This window comes from Chiloscyllium punctatum, unplaced genomic scaffold, assembly GCF_047496795.1.
Source record: "Chiloscyllium punctatum isolate Juve2018m unplaced genomic scaffold, sChiPun1.3 scaffold_82, whole genome shotgun sequence".
NCBI lineage: Eukaryota > Metazoa > Chordata > Chondrichthyes > Orectolobiformes > Hemiscylliidae > Chiloscyllium > Chiloscyllium punctatum.
Window position 1 is genome coordinate 305,555 of NW_027309816.1, and position 12,381 is coordinate 317,935.

At 44.2% G+C, this 12,381-nt stretch overlaps 1 long non-coding RNA gene across 8 annotated transcripts in view; it reads left to right on the forward strand.

Moving 5' to 3' along the window:
- Positions 1-6,124: 6,124 nt before the first annotated feature.
- Positions 6,125-12,381, forward strand: part of LOC140471418 (uncharacterized) — a 32,153-nt gene continuing 25,896 nt past the window's right edge. For 6 of the 8 annotated variants that reach the window (XR_011957023.1, XR_011957022.1, XR_011957027.1 and 3 more), the window contains exon 1: positions 6,125-6,206. This is a non-coding gene — a long non-coding RNA (uncharacterized lncRNA). Of the gene's footprint in view, positions 6,207-6,970; positions 7,061-8,067; positions 8,175-12,381 lie in introns of those variants that run through there. The other 2 variants (XR_011957021.1, XR_011957024.1) reach the window with 2 other exon arrangements.

Below are 12,381 nucleotides of genomic sequence, written 5' to 3' on the forward strand. Positions count from 1 at the left end.
CCCTCTGTTTGTTCCTCTCCAGACGTCCCCAACAGTAACCTTCAACCGATACTCTCATTCGTTTGGCTGAATTGGTCCTCATCCTTAACAATTTCTCCTTTGAATCCTCCCACTTCCTCCAGACCAAAGAGGTAGCCATGGGCACACGTATGGGTTCCAACTATGCCTGTCTCTTTGTTGGCTACGTAGAGCAGTTGATCTTCCGTAATTACACCGGCACCACTCCCCACCTCTTCCTCCGCTACATTGATGACTGCATTGGCGCCACCTTGTGCTCCTGCGAGGAGGTTGAGCAATTCATCAACTTCACCAACACATTCCACCCTGAAATTAAAGTTACCTGGACCATCTCTGACACCTCTCTCCCCTTCCTGGACCTCTCCATCTCCATTAATGATGACCGACTTGACACTGACATTTTTTACAAACCCACCGACTCCCACAGCTACCTGGATTACACCTCTTCCCACCCTACCTCTTGCAAAAATGCCATCCCGTATTCCCAATGCCTCCGCCTCCGCCGAATCTGTTCCCAGGAGGACCAGTTCCACCACAGAACACACCAGATGGCCTCCTTCTTTAGAGACCGCAATTTCCCTTCCCACGTGGTTAAAGATGCCCTCCAATGCATCGCATCCACATCCCGCACCTCTGCCCTCAGACCCCACCACTCCAACCGTAACAAGGACAGAACGCCCCTGGTGCTCACCTTCCACCCTAACAACCTTCGCATAAACCAAATCATCCACCGACATTTCTGCCACCTCCAAACAGACCCCACTACCAGGGATATATTTCCCTCCCCACCCCTTTCCGCAAAAACCGTTCCCTCTGCAACTACCTCGTCAGGTCCACGCCCCCAATCAACCCAACCTCCAATCCTGGCACTTACCCCTGCTACCGCAGGAACTGTAAAACCTGCGCCCACACCTCCTCCCTCACCTCCATCCAAGGCCTTAAAGGAGCCTTCCACATCCATGAAAGTTTTACTTGCACATCCACTAATATCATTTATTGTATCCGTTGCTCCCGATGCGGTCTCCTCTACATTGGGGAGACTGGGCGCCTCCTAGCAGAGCAGTTTAGGGAACATCTCCAGGACACCCGCACCAATCAACCAAACCGCCCCGTGGCCCAACATTTCAACTCCCCCTCCCACTCTGCTGAGGACATTGAGGTCCTGGGCCTCCTTCACCGCCGCTCCCTCACCACCAGACGCCTGGAGGAAGAACGCCTCATCTTCCGCCTTGGAACACTTCAACCCCAGGGCATCAATGTGAACTTCAACAGTTTCCTCATTTCCCCTTCCCCCACCTCACCTTAGTTCTAAACTTCTAGCTCAGTAACTGTCCCCTTGACTTGCCCGGACTTGTCCTACCTGCCTATCTTCTTTTCCACCTAACCACTCCATCCCCTCCTCCTTGACCTATCACCTTCATCTCCTCTCCCACTCACCCATTGTACTCTGTGCTACTCTCTCCCCACCCCCACCCTCCTCTAGTTTATCTCTCCACGCTTCAGGTTCACTGCCTTTATTCCCGATGAAGAGCATTTGTCCGAAATGTCGATTTCGCTGCTCGTTGGATGCTGCCTGAACTGCTGTGCTCTTCCAGCACCACTAATCTAGTATTTGGTTTTCAGCATCTGCAGTCAATGTTTTTACCTCGCAGTAATACCACTCGGCCATCAGCTCCCTCCTGTGATATTCATTATTTGTTGTTTTCAGTTCTCAAGAAATATGTTCTGCATTAATTTTGAACTCTGTAAAAGCATCCACAGTGAACACAAAAAGCCCACCTCCAGTCATGATGTTTGAGTCTGTATGACTCAGTCAGACTGGCTAATGAGGTGGAGTTACGCATTTTAATATCTGGCAGTTTCGGCTGGCGTTGGGCTGCTCTCATTCCTTCTGCGATGAAATGAAGAAATGACAGTCGATACTCCCCACTAAATCTCTAAATTCAATTGCACCGCAACCAAAGTAATTTATTTTAATTCAAAAATGTTTCAGTGAAAGACATTCCAGGAAGCTCACCACCACCTGTCTCAGTTTAATGGGAAATGGGATCAATTTTGTAGCGCCTACTGTCCCAGTGGAAAAGGCCACTGGTTTAAGCCCTTGAACAGGTTATCAGCTGATCTGAGTTTTCAATCTTATTCTTTGACAGATTGCAACATGTTTTGCACAAGGGGGCATGCAGACAGGGCAAACTTCATTTATATTCAACACAAGAAAAGGCAATTCCATTTAAATGAGGCAGATTAATTGAGATCAGGCCTCAGGTGAGGATACAAATCAGTCAAGTTTGGATTTTTCAGAGACCATCAAGATTGTCCATTCAATTACTGAAGTTTGTCTCAGTATTGCTTTCCCAATCAAACTATTTCAATGCATTATGACACCTCTGGAGGTGGGACAGTTCCAGGCCTTCTGGCTCAAAGTTGGAGACACTACCACAGAATCACAAGAGCACTGTGTTTTAGGCTGAGTGACTGGTGGGTTAATTTGCCCAATTATCTTACTAATCCGGATGATACTGTTACCATCCTAATGCTGGGAAATAACCAAGGTATTAATGGGAACAAAGATGTTACAACAGTCTCTCTGACAAGGGATAAAATATCTTCCATCTGTTGTTTTGTTCATCCTTCGATAGTTTGAAGTTTTTAAACCTTCTGGTCTCCCATCATCTTTGCAGTTTTGTACATCTTTTCTTTCAATTTGATGTCACTCATAATTCCCTCAGCTATGCACCGCTGTTCATCGTGCATTTCTTTTACAAGTTAATATATATTGTTGAGAATTATAAAATAACTGAATATATTCTTCTGCTTTGACATTCTAACTAGAGTCCCATTCCAGTTTAGGGAATTACTACCTTATCCCCTTGTCACTGCCTTTAAGTTTAGATACTAGTTGAAGAACCAAATTCCTCACCCTAAAGCTCGATTCTATCATGCTGCATTGCATCTTACCAAAAGGGTCTTTTACATTGAGCTCATTAATCAATCATATTATCAGGTCTAAAATAGCTGTTCCATGATTGGTTCCAGAGCATCTGTTCTGTAAAATTGCACAGAGCAGTCGACCTCAAATTGCTTCAGAAGGTAACATAAGCTGAGTGCACAATACTATTTTAACTAACAGAGAACACTCTGAATACCAGGATTCTGTTAGATCCCCAAAATTACTCAGAGCATGGAATCCCTATGTTGTGGAAACAGGCCCTTCAGCCCAACAAATCTACACCAACCCTCCAAAGAGTATCCCAACCGAACCTATTCCTCAATGTCTACCCCTGATTAATGCACCAAAACTGTGCATCGCTGGACAATTCACCTAACCTGCAGTTCTTCGGATTGTGGGTTTGCAGCTCTGGTTCACAGTTGCTTCGTGAAGTCTGAATGTTGTTGCCTCTATTAGTCCAACAGCACTGTCACTGACACAGGAGCTGTTCCCCCAGATCGGTTTGTGGCAGTCAGAGATCCTGCTACAACCTGCGCACATGCCAACCCAGTCATCTCAATCAGAAAGAATTAGTACAGCACAGATTAGAAGACAACTTGGATCACATTGTGCTTTTGAAATCGGAGGCCCCTCTTCAAACCATCACAACTGTGCTACCTTTTTAAAATAGGTATTTGGCTAGATCCCTGCTCTCACAGTAATACAAACAATTTCTTTTTGCAAGTATTCAAATTAATTTTGGAAATTAACAGCGAATCAGCTGTCACTTCCTTTGCAGCTGATCTCAGATCTTCTTTGAAACAGCAAAACCCAATGAGAACATTAAGGCATCCAATGTTTAAAAAAAATCACATGCTCAGTCACTGTAATATGATGAGTTTTGTTTTACATAATTCTTAGCAAAAGTTAATTTGAAGCAAAAAGGAGAACGCGAAGAGAAAGGTGAACCGCCCGTGGGTAACAAAGGCAGTCAAGAGCAGTACCCACAAGGAAAAGAATGACATAGCCGCGGATGACTAAAAAGGGAGAAAACTGATCATGTAATTAAATTGACAAGAAACAAAAATGAATGACAAGAGTTGTACAGGTATATAAAAATTGAGTATCTAACGTCAGCATCGAACCCTTGGAGGTTCTGACTGTGGAATTGATAATGGGTACAAGGAAACAGCAGATAATTTAAACCGATATTTTACATTGATCTTCATGAAGGAGGATACCGTTATCATCCTAAAGGTAGCAAATAAGCAAGTTAATCATGGGGAGAAAAATGTTATAACAGTTTTGTCACAAGGGACAAAGTATTGACCAACTAATAGGACTAATGGCAGACAGGACCTAATGGCCTGGATCAAACACTTTTAGGGCAACTGACTGCAGAGATATTCAAGGCATCAATTGGAATATTCCAGAATCAGGGGATACAGGAAAAATCCAGTGGATTGATGCACCTGTTCAAGAAGGGAAGGGAGACAGAAATCAGGAAACTATAGTTAGTTTAATGTCTGTGTTTGTAATATGGCAGAGTCGAATATTAAAGTAATAAATAGCAGGACATTTAGAAAAGCTTATCATTTAACATTGTAGACTGGGTTTTGTGAAAGAGACACTATGACAAATTTGCAACAGTTCATTTAGGAGATAACAAGCAGGGCTGATAAAGGGCAATCCAATGATGTTCTGTATTTGGGTTTTAAAAAATGCATATGATAAGGTGCTATAGAAAAGTTAATTGCATAATACAGGAGCTCACTGTGTCAGGGGTAACCTATTTGCATGGAGTGAGGATTGGTTAACCACACTGGCTGTTGCTGAGACCTCACTTGGAGTACTGTACACAATGTTAGTTCCCATATTTAATAAGGGATAAACCAGTATTGGAGACAATTCAAAAAAAATTCAGCTAGCCGCTTCAAGGATGAAAAGGTTGACCTATCAAGAATAGCTAAACAGGTTAGGTCATTATTCAATAGAATCTCGACAAACAGATTACATACAGTGTGGAAACAGGCACTTTGGCCCAACAAGTCCACACCGATCTGACGAAGCACAACCCACCCAGATCCATTCCCCAACATTCACCCCTTCACCTAACACTACAGGCAATTTAGCATTGCCAATTCACCTAACCTGCACTTTTTTTGGATTGTGGGAGGATACCGGAGCACCCGGAGGAAACCCACGCAGACAACGTGCAAACTCCACACAGAGAGTCACCTGAGGCAGGAATTAAACCCAGGTCTTTGGCATTGTGAGATATCAGTGCTAACCACTGTGCCACCCACATAATATAAGGGGTGATCTTATGGAAACAAGGTTCTGAGGAGCTTGACAGGGTAGATGTTGACTCGATCTTCTAGCACCAATGAAGTCTCAAACTAAACATTACATAAGGGAACATTCATTTTGTAAAAAATGTAAAGAATTTTTTTTCTCTCAGTGAATGGCTAGAATTTTCTAGCCCAAAAAATTGTGAAAGTTAAATGTGGAAGGGGAATGGATCTGGTTGGGTTAGTCATCAGAGGGTCAGTGTGACTTGTTGGGCTGAAGGGCCTGTTTCCACACAGTAGGGAATTTATGATTCTGTCTCAAATTATTCTAAAAGAGGCCAGATAGATTTTTGAAATATTGAGCAGTTGAGGGATATGCGGATCAAGCATAAAAGAGGTGTTGAGGTCTGGGTTGGCCCAGCCATGATCTGATAGAATGGGGGAACAAGTCGAAGGGAATGAATGCCCTATTCCTGTTCTGATTCCTTGAGGCTCCATTTCATGCTTTTTTTATCTCCAAAGAAGAGTGTGATACAATGAGCTGAAGATCTCAGATGTTGTGAAAATGGTGTGTTTATGTACTGGTTCAGATGGCATTAATTCATCAATCACAGCTATGCAGTCATGAGTAGGAAGGGAATTCCCTCCATGAATAATGGAAATCTACTGCAGAGCTCACACAAAGGGATCCTTCCCCTCAGTGAACTCTCCCATCACATGACCCAACATATCAGCGAAAGCAGGACGCACAGTGCATGCTCGAGCCAACAAAGGGACCAGGGGTGATTGATGTCAGCACCGGACCAATGAAAGGACGGTGGGCGGAACTGGAGGACCAGGGGAGGTTGGTCCTCCAACCAATCAAAGTGAACTAGGGGCAGAACTAGACTAAACCACGTGGTTACCCTCGCGCGCAGCGGAGAGTCGCTGTAATGAATTTTCCGGAAGTTATGGAGCGAAAGGATACGGTAAGGAAAGAAACAAATAAACAGAGGGAAACGGGAGAAAAACTGTATTGCTATGAGGGGAGAGGTTTTACAAGCATGTTGTGCACGTCGGAAAACACAAATTTGAACTTCCCAGTCCCGTGTTTGTAGTAAAAGGGAAATTGCCTCAGCGCGGCTGCAGGCCTGAGTGAGCACCGCCATCTTTATTCGGGGCAACGATTCACTGGACACGTGCGCAGCCGCCATCTTTGTAGGGGGCAAGGTGCAGCCAGGCGCATGTGCAGCCTTTCTCTGGTACAGAGTCATTGGGCAGGATTTACACAGAGTACATTCAAACTCAGAGTAATGAATGTTTATTTCTGGATTTGTTTCGTCATTCATTTAAAGGACTTGCTATCGTAACTGAGTTTGCAGGTCAATCAAAATTGGAGGTATTGTGCATAGTGAAGAAGGTTACCTCAGGTTACAGTGAGATATTGATCAGATACGGATTAATTTTGATAAATGTGAGGTGCTGCATTTTGGAAAAGCAAGTCAGGGCAGGACTTATACACTAGGGGAAAGTGAAGACTGCAGATGCTGGAGATCAGAGCTCAAAAATGTGTTGCTGGAAAATCATAGCAGGTCAAGCAGCATCTAAAGATCAGGAGAATCGACATTGCGGGCATGAGCCCTTCTTCAGGATTCCTGAAGAAGGGCTCATGCCCGAAATGTCGATTATCCCGATCTTTGGATGCTACCTGACCTGCTGTGCTTTTCCAGCAATACGTTTTTCAGCCCAGGACTTATGCACTGAATGGAAAGGCCCTGGAGACGTTTGCAGAACAAAGAGACCTTGGACTGCAGGTTCACAGTACTTCCAAGTCAAGTTGCAGGTAGATAGGATGATGAAGAAGGTGTTCAGTGTATTTTCCTTTATTGGCTAGAGCATTGAATATAGGATGTGGGAGGTCATGTTGCTGTACAGGACATTCATTTGGCCACTTTTGGAATATTGTGTGCAATTCTGGCCTGCCTCCTATCAGAAGGGTGCTGTGAAACTTGAAAGGTTTCAAAAAAGACTTACAAGGATGTTGTTAGGGTTGGAGGATTTGAGCTACAGGATGAGGCATAAAAGGCTGGGGCTGTTTTCCATAGGCTGTTTGCCATAGGCTGAGCGGTGATGTTATGGAGATTTATACAATCATGAGGAGCATGAACAGGGTAAATGAACAAGGTGTTTTCCCTGGAGTAGTGGTGTCCAAAAGTAGAGGACATTGCTTTAGGGTTAACGGGGCAAAAATTCAAAGGGGGCTAAAGAACAACCCTTTCATGCAGTGGGTGGAATGAGCTGCCAGAGGAAGTGGTGGAGGCTAGTACAATTAAAACTTGTTGAAGGCATCTAAATAGACACATGATATGATTAGGAAGCGTTTACAGGGATATGGGCCAAGTGCTGGCAAATGGGAATAGACTAGGTTCGGATACCGGGTTGGCATGGATGAGTTAAACCGAAGGGTCTGTGTCGGTGCAATACGTCTCTATGACTGTGGGATCATAACAGCTTCTACAGCTCTACTTCATCTCTGGGCTCCCTTATGAGCACTTTGTCAATATCTAGCTTGCTCAGTATCAAACAATGGGTGTATTTTTGGTCTGTTTAGTATTTTACGATTACTTTTACAGACATTTTTGTAAGTTAATTTTTCTCTGCCGCCCAGCCCCTGACCATGTGCTGCTTATTAATTTTTTTTCTGGAAAATCTTTGACACTCAAGAATTCTTTTTTCCAATAAGCAAGTGTATTTTCCTTCCATTTCGGACTATCAAATTCTGCACCATTTTCATTCCCTGTAATCTGTTTTGCACTCCCTGAAACATCAACTGTGTTTCTCCTTCCACAGAAACCAGTGATTAATGCCAAAGCCCTGTTGCCTGTGGAGAGGGTGATGTTTGACTTTCTTGTACAGCTGCAGTTTGTGTGGTGAAGGTGCTCCCACAATGTGATTAGGTAAGAGACATTACAGAGTATTCTTTACAGCAACAGTGATGATTTGAAGGTAATGTCCAAATCAAGAACAGTTTGTAGTTTTATCATCATGCTTATAATTTCACAAAAATATTATTGGGAACTTTAGACATAAGGTCAGAGACTGATGATATTAGGTCAGGTGACCAAAAGCATTGCCAAATAAGCAGGCTTTGAGGAATGTCTTAAAGGAGGAAAGCAGACCTGTGAGGTTTTGGCTGCGAATTTCAGAAAATGATGCTTTGGCAACTGTAAAAGCAGCCACACAGGTGAAGTAATGAATTAATAGATCATTGGGAGTCTCGAACAGAATGGGTTGTCGAGGTCTTCACGGATGTCTGATGCGGCAAGCTAGGGATGATCACAATCAGGAATTAAATCAAGGGTCAGAATTTTAAATTGAGGGATGTGGGCCGGATGCTGGCAGGTGGGACGGAATTGGGTTGGAATATCTGGTTGGCATGGACGGGTTGGATTGAAGGGTCTGATTCCATTCTGTACATCTCTGTGGCTCTATGTTGTTGATTATGAATAGGAGCCTTGTGATGGATCAACAAGTTATGGTACGAGGGAGTACTTGGGCAGCAGAGATTTAGTTTTTCTTAAGATTACAGGGAGATTGAATGTGGGAAGCTGGCCAGGAGTGTGTTTGGATACTGACGTCTGGAGATAACACAAGGTGGATGACAGTATATGAGCTGAGACAAGGGTAGAATCAGCTAGAAATAGTGATCTTGGAGTGGGACTGGGCTGTCACCCTCACCTCACCTCTGGGATTCAGCTGGTTGTCAGGTTGTGAATCAGGGCCGTAACACAATCGGGAGCTGAGTGACCCTGGTGGAGCCTAAAATGAGTGTCACTCAGCTGGCTATTGCTGTGCAGATGCTGCTTGATACCCCTGTTGATGACATCTTCCATCACTTTACTGCTGATCGAGTGTGGACTGATAGATGGAAATTGCTTGGGTTGCATTGCCCTGTGTTTTTGTGCTGAACATCCCTGGGCAAGGTTCCACATTGTCGCTAGATGCCAGGGCTGGAGCGGTCCTTAGCTTGGTGGGTGGCAAGTTCTGGAGCTCAAACCATCAGTATTATTGCCAGAATATTGGTAGGGCCCGTAGCCTTTGCACTACTTAACCATTTCTTGATGTTATTCACACTGAATCAAACTGGCTTAAAACTCACATCTGTGATGTTGGAAATCACTGGAGAAGGCTGAGATGGATCATCCCACTTTGCACTTCTGGCTGAAGATTGCTGCAAATGCTGTCATCTTATCTGGTGCGTGGGCGTGTGAGACCCCTTCACCGGTAAGGGTGGGGATATCTGTGATGTTTCCTCCAGTGAGTTGTTTAATTGTCCATCACCGTTCACAACTGGGTGTGGCAGAACTGCAGAGCTCCGATCTGATCTATTGGTTGTGGGATCGTTTAGCTCTGTTGCTTGCTGCTGATGCTGTTTGACATGAAATAGCTTCAGGAAATGGTTTAAGTAGAATCCAAAGAGATCAAACAAATATATCACAGACAAAAGATTAACTGGACCAGAGAATAGGACCCCTTAAAGATTAACGAGGCTGTCTATGGAACCACCAGGGGTGGGAAAGATATGGAAATATTTCACGTCATTTTTACTGGAGAAAGATATGGAAGCTCGAGAGTTTGGAGAAATAAACAGAGAGAACTTGAAAAGTATCCATGTTACAGTGGAGGTGTTACTGGATGTCTTGAATCGCATCAAGTTGAATAAAGCCCTGGGACCTGATCAGATGTATCCCGGAACTTTCTGGAAATCTAGGGAAGTGATTGTTGGGCCTCTCCTGAGGTATTTGTATCATTGATAGCGACAGATGAGGTGCCATTATTTTAAAAAGGTGGTAAGGAGAGGCCATGGAACAAGAAAATAGTGAGCCTGAAGTCAGTGGCAGGCAAGTTGTTGGAAAGGATTCTGAGGGACAGGATATCCATCTATTTGGAAAAGTAAGGAATAATCATTGACTGTTCTCAATGTGGCTTTGTACGTGCACAATCGTGTCTCACTAACTTGACTGAATGTTTTGAAGTGACAAAGAAAATTGATTAAACCAGGCTGTGAACGTTGTTTATATGGACATTCGACAAGGTTCCACAAAGCAGACTGGTTAGCAGGGTTACATAACATGGAATGAAGGGGAACAAGCCATTTGGGTACGAAACTGGCTTGATGGTAGGAGACAGAGGGTGATGATGGAGATTTGCTTTGTGGACTGGAGGACTGTGAGCAGCAGTGTGCTACAAGGATCAATTATTGGGTCCTTATATAAATGACTTGGATGTGAATATATGAGGTATGGTTAGTAGATTTACACAAGACACCAAAAATGGAGGTGTAGTGGACAGCGAAGATGGTTAGTTCAGAATACAACAGGATCTTGATCAGATGGGCCAGTGGAGCAAGGAATGGCAGATAGAGTTCAATTTAGATAAATGTTAGCTGTTGGATTTTGGAAAGGCAAATCAGGGCAGGACCTATACACTTACTGGTAAGGTCCTGGGAAGTGTTGCTGAACAAAGAGACCTTGGAGTGCAGGTTCATAGTTCCTTGAAAGTAGAGTCACAGGTAGGTAAGGGAGTGAATGCAGCGTTTGTTATGCTCTCCGTCATGTTGTTGCTGTACAGGACATTGATTAAGGCTCTTCTGGAATTCTGTTTTCAGTTCCAATCTCCCTGTTCCAGGAATGATATTGTGAAACTTGAAACATTTCAGAAAATGTTTGCAAGGACTTTGCCAGAGTTGGACAGTTTGAGGGCAGTGCATGTTTGGAGTGAGCTGCCAAGGGAAGGGGTGAAGGAGAGTACAATTACAACATTTAAAATACATTGATTAAGCCACTTCTCGAATTCTGTTTTCAGTTTGATTTTCCCTGTTCTGGGAAGGATGTTGTGAAATGTGAAAAGGTTCGGACAGGATTTACAAAAACGTTGCCAGGTTTGGAGGATTTGGGCTACAGGGAGAGGCTGAATAGGTTGGGGTTAATTTCCCTGGAGAGTCCAAGACTGAGAGGTGACTTCATGGAGATTTATAAAATCACGAGGGGCATGGATAAGGTGAGCAGCCGGGGTTCTTTTTCCTGAGGTTAGGTGGGTCCAAAACTGGAGCACATGGTTGAGAGGGCAACGATTTAAAAGGAATCTAAGGTGCAACGTTTTCAAGCTGAGTGTGGTGTGTGTATGGAATGAGCTGCCAGATGAAGTAGTGGAGGCTGATAAAATCACAACATTTAAAAGGCATCCGATTGGGTACGTGAACAGGAAGGGTTTTGATGGATACAGACCAATAGCTGGCAAATGGGACTCCAGTAGTTTAGGATTCCTAGTTGGCATGGATGAATTGGACCGAAGTTCTGTTTCTGTGCTGTATATGTCTATGACGTTAATAAACTAAGATGCATTCCTCTTTTGTGGAGAGCAAGCTGAAGCACAGATAATTGTCCTTGGAGCTGAGGAGGTGAAGCAGTGATTTTGACCTGGTGCAGATTTGGTTCCAAGGTCTTGAATTTGAGGAGAGAGAGGAATTGTTAACACTGTCATAACTTTTAGTAACTACTTTCAAGTAATTGGCAAATAATACGAAGTGAAAATGTGAACATTATTGTATTCAGTAAGTTCTGAGCATTTGGAACAGTCTGAACGACACAGATTCAGCAGGTATTCTGAAAGAGACTTGGAATTTTAATTTTTAAGGAAAGATTTGGGGGGCTGTGGGCAAATAGGAGGGGATTTGGGACAGATTTGCAGCATCTCCAGAGGGAGAGAGTACAGCCCCAATGGGCTGAATAGCCCCCAGGCCCTGTGCTCTGTGGTACTGCCCCATTCACTGTGAATGGTGAAGCTCATCCCAGGGCAGAGAGAGGGATTAGCCCTCCACTCTCATCACAATGGGGCCCGGCTGATTGACGGCAGCTCCAGACCAATGGGAGGAGAGTCTGTGTGGTCCTGCAGCCAATGGGAGTGAATGAGGGGTGTGGCCAGCAAGATGACACAGGTCCATGAGCTGTGCAGGTGCCGTGTCACTGGTTGGGGTTGGGAGAGACAGCAGAGACTGGGACAGAGGCTGTGGGACCTGAATTACAAACTCCCGGTAAATTAGAACCAAAAAACTGTGGAAGATGTAAATCAGAAACAACAACCAGGAGGTTCTGGAAAAGCTCA